The sequence below is a fragment of the Myotis yumanensis genome, unplaced genomic scaffold, assembly GCF_028538775.1.
Source record: "Myotis yumanensis isolate MYYU_CA2020_CCGP unplaced genomic scaffold, mMyoYum1.0.hap1 SCAF_5, whole genome shotgun sequence".
Classification (NCBI taxonomy): domain Eukaryota; kingdom Metazoa; phylum Chordata; class Mammalia; order Chiroptera; family Vespertilionidae; genus Myotis; species Myotis yumanensis.
This window is the reverse complement of record NW_027223756.1, coordinates 35063712-35068885: the sequence shown is the minus strand read 5'-3', so window position 1 is coordinate 35068885 and position 5174 is coordinate 35063712.

Here is a 5174-nt window from a genome sequence, read left to right as displayed (position 1 = left end):
ATGGGTTCATTCACTGGTGAATTCTGCCAAACATTTTATGAAAAAAATTATACTGATTCTCTACAACCTCTTTCAGAAGATATAAACAGAGAGAATACTTTCTAACAAGTTCCATGAGGCCAACATTATCCTAATATCAAAACAGACAAAAACATTATAAGAAAATAAAAGTACAAATCCATATAGCTCATAAACAGAGATGCAAAAATCCTCAACAAAATATTAACAAGTTAAATCTGACAATGTATAAAAAGAATTATACATCATGACCAAATGGAGTTTTTCCTAATGCAAGGCTGGTTCAACATTCAAAAATCTGTTAATGTAATCTATCACATCAACAAGCTAAAGAATAAATATTATATTATCATATCAATTAACAAAATCCATCACCCATTCATGATAAAAATTCTCTCAAAACAAACAAACAACTAAGGATAGAGGAGAGCTTCCTCAACTTGACTAAGAATCGCTACCAAAAAAAACCCTATAGCTAACATCACACTTTATGGTTAGAAACTCAAAGCTTTCCCACAAAGGTCAGGAACAAGGCAAGGATATCCCCTCTTACCACTGCTTTTCAACACTATACTGGGAATTTTATCTAATGCACTAAGACAAGACAAGGAAATAAAAGGTATATAGACTAGGAATGAAGAAATAAAACTGTCTTTGTTCACAGATGACATGGTCATCTAAATAGAAAATCTAAAAGAATCAATAAAATACTGCTAGAACTAATAAGCTATTATAACAGGGTTACAGGATACAAGGTTAATAAACAAAACTTGATCACTTTCCTATATACCAGCAGTTAACAAGGGAAATTTGCAATTAAAAACACAGCACTGTTAACATTAGCACCCCAATATGAAATATGTAGGTATCAATCTGACAAAATATGTATAAGATCTACATAAGGAAAACTACAAAACTCTGGTGACAGAACTAAATAAATGGAGAAATAGTCCATTGTTCATGGGTAATATTGTTTAAATGTCAGTTCTCCCCAACTTAATCTAGATTCAATGCAATCCCAATCAAAAAATGTCAGCAAGATATTTTGTAGATATTAACAAACTGATTCTAAAGTTTATATGGAGAGGCAAAAGACTAGCCAGCACAATATTGAAGGAAAAGAACCAAGTTGGAGGACTGACACTACCTGACTTCAAGACCTACTATAAAGCTATAGTAATCAGGACAGTGTGGTAAAAGCAAAAGAATAGACTTGTTGATATATTAGTGGAACAGAATAGAGAGCTCAGAAATAGACCACATAAATATAGTCAACTAATCTTTGACAGAGGAGCAAAGGCAATACAATCAAGCAAAGATAATCTTTCCAAAAAATGGTGCTGGAATATCTGAAAAAAAAGTGAAAACTGGACCCAGACTTTATACCCTTCACAAAAGTAACTCAAATGGATCACAGACGTAAGTGTAAAAGCCAAAACTATAAACTCCTATAAGATAACATAGGAGAAAAGGTAGATGACTTTGGGTTTATCGGTGACTTTTTACATGCAACACGTGGGCGCAATCTATGAAAGATATTAACTGATAAACTGGACTTCATTAAAGTTAAAAATTTCTGCTCTTCAAAACACTGTCAAGAGAATAAAGACAAGCTACAAGACATATCAGATAAAGGACTGTTATCCAATATATACCAACTCAAATTTTAAAAGGGCCAAAGACCTTAACAGAAATCTCATTTGAAAAAAAAGATATACAGCCAGAACCGGTTTGGCTCAGTGGATAGAGCGTCGGCCTGCAGACTGAAAGGTCCCAGGTTCGGTTCCGTTCAAGGGCATGTACCTGGGTTGCGGGCACATCCCCAGTAGGAGGTGTACAGGAGGCAGCTGAATCTATGTTTCGCTCTCATCGATGTTTCTAACTCTCTATCTCTCTCCCTTCCTCTCTGTAAAAAATCAATAAAATATATTTTTTTAAAAAGATATACAGAGGGCAAGTAAGCACATAAAAAGATACTCCACATCATATTTCTTCAGAGAAATGGTGAGATACCTATTAGAACGGCCAAAATCCAAAACACTGACAACACTAAATGCTGGCAAGTCCGTGGAGCAACAGGAACTCTCATTCTTTGCTGGTGGGAATGCAAAATGGAACAGCCACTTTGGAAGACAGTTTGACGGGTTTGGATTTTTTTTCTGGCAAAACTATACATACTCTTACCATATGATCCAGCAATCATACTCCTTGGTGTTTGTGTAAATGAACTGAAAACTTATGTCCACACAAAACTGCAGAGATGTTTGTAGCAGCTTTATTCATAATTGTCAATAGTTAGAAACAACCAAGACATCCTTGATTAGGTGAATGAGTAAACCTAGACAATGTAATATTATTCAGTACTGAAAAATAAATGAGCTATTAAGCCATGAGAAGACATGGAAAAAACTTAAATGCATATTACTAAGCGAAAGAAGCCAATCTGAAAAGACTGTGATTCCAACTATGTGACGTTCTGGAAAAGGCAAAATTATGGGGACAGTAAAAAAGATGAGTGGTTTGAGGTTAGGAGGGAGGGAGGGATGAGTAGGTGGAGCACAGAGGATTTTTAGGGCAGTGAAAATATCCTGTGGATACATGTCATTATCCACTTGTCCAAGTCCACAGAATGTACAACACCAAGAGTGAACCCTAATGAAAACTATGGACTCTGGATGACAATTACATGTGTCAGTGTAGGCACATCAGCTGTAACAAATGTTCCACTCTGGTGGGGATGCTAACGGAGGGGAGGCCATGCCTGTGTGGGGCAGGGGGCCTGTGGGGACTCTGTAATTGTTCCTCAGTTTTGCTGTGAATCTAAACTGCTCTAAAAAATAAAATCTATTTTTAAAAAAGCAATGACTTCACAAAATTTAATAAATGATAACAGAAATTTTAATTTTTCTTTTAAAAGAAAGACAGTTTCCAAGAACTTAACATGTTTCCATTTGAAAGGGCCCCCAGGGTGGCTTCCATCGTAGATGAAAACAGAACTACACACAGCACATCATTGCAAAATCTGAAACATGGGGACCAGGAAAATTTCCTACAATTTCCAGAGAGAGAGAATTAGAACAGGTCTGGATTCAAAAAAGCCTTTGCACTTCTGAACTGCAGTATTGGAGCTTAGGAGGCAACAGCACAGGCGTTCAAGATTCTGAAAGAAAATTACTTCCTGCCTGAAATTCTATGTTTATTAGAATGTGTCCTGGGATGCAAAGAACAGGGAAGTCAGATAAGAGAGGCGAGGGAGCTCCAGGGCAGTGGTGACCGCTGTGAGGAAGGGTCAGAGGGCAGCTGTCCCTGTCACGGCAGGTGAGCAGCCCTGAGGAAGACTTCTTAGGAAGGTGACATTGTGAGAATAACTCACTTACCCAAGTCTCTTGAGAAGAGATTTATTAGGTGGCCCAGAATGTAAGGTTAAAGGACTGAGATGAACATAGAAAACTAAGCCAATGGGAAAACAAGATTTTTTTTAAAAGTTTTTCTATGGTATATTTTGTATTTTTTTTCTTTTATTGAACTTATTGGGGTGACACTGGTTACAAAATTGTACATGTTTCAGGTGCAAGGCAATTTTTAATTCCAGAGGAAATGAGTTTTGAGGGAAAATAAAAATAATCATAATTAACCATGTGTCAGTGATGAATATATTAGCATAATTATGTAAATGATAGACAAGGCTTTTGACTGACCGAACGTATGATTTATGTATATTGATAGGGTACAGTGGAAGAAGAATGGTGGGGAGAAAGAGAAGTAAATATTCAGCTAAATTACACATAATGGCTACACCTGAAAATCAAGAAATTTGGAAACCTGAGGGGGTAAATACCAAGTAAAACAGTAAAAATGGTGGTTCTCCTGGAGAAGAGGCCAGGTCTGACAGGTCTGAGATCTTACCCTACTTGCTTGCTAACTAGTTCGCCACAGTTTCATGGATGCGGACAGAAGATGCAGAACTCTGGGACCAGAGACAAAGAACAGTTTATTTTCACAGCGCATTAACTTTGTGTTTGTAAGCTGGTGTCTAAAGGCCAAATTCTGTGAAGGCCACATGTTAACATAAAATTTTGTAGTTACATCAATATTGAGTAAATTTGTTCATATGTTAAATTTTAATTTCCCAGTTTCACTGGAATGTGAATTCACATTTACAAATGCTGAGGTAGTTTAAGAACCTAAAGTGAGGTTTGAATAGTATTGAGCACTGTCTTGCTGCAGTTATTGTATCCAAATTCTAGGAAAAATAAATTGATGCTGGAAGTTGAAGAAGAAAAAAAAAAAAGGTAGTAGGGATCCCAAGCTTCATGGGCGGGGAGCGTGCAAAAGGCAGCCCATTAATGATTCTGTCTGATCGTCTCTCTCTCCCTTCCTCTCTGAAATACACACACTCTCTCTAGGGAAACAAAGAGGGCAGCCAGTGTCTGACTCACAGGTGTGCAGAAATGCAAGAGAACAATGGAGAACTGATTCTCAAAACTGCTGTCATTCATCATCAACCTCCTGGAATTATTCTTTAGAATTTGCATGCACATATAACTTCCATAAAAGTCCAAACCTAAGATATTTTAAATGATTCAGACAACTCATCTAACCCCCACTCCTACCGACTAGGCATATTTTCTTTCCAACGGAGACCCACAGTTGAAGACCATCGGAAAAGGAAGTTTTCTGAAACCTTGCCCAGGGAGGGCTGGTGGGCGTGGGCGGGGCTGAGCGCTGGGCTGCACCGGACCGGACCCAGCGGCTCCAAGTGCCGGAGCAGCCCCTCTGTACTCTGTGTTGAATGGAGCGCCGCAGAAAGTCAAGAAATAGCAACACAGTCGGCCGGCCAGCGGGGCTCAGCTCCCGGGCCCTGGGTGGCGGGACGGGAGGAGGGGCGGGCCGTACCAACCGCTTATCAGCCCCATCTCCCATTACATAAGGCCGCGCCCCTATCTCCCCGGCATCGCCGCCAGCGCAGGGCCAGCGCATCTTCTCCCACACACAGCAGCCTGCCCACCGCTCCCCGCCTGGGTTCGGCTGATCCTGGGGAGTAGGCAGGCGTTGACTCATCCTGACAGGGCTCCCCGGGACTTGCACAGCCCAGGGTGGTTCCCCAAACCTTTCCCCATCCAAGACCCCAGCCAAAGATGCCCTTGGCCCTATTC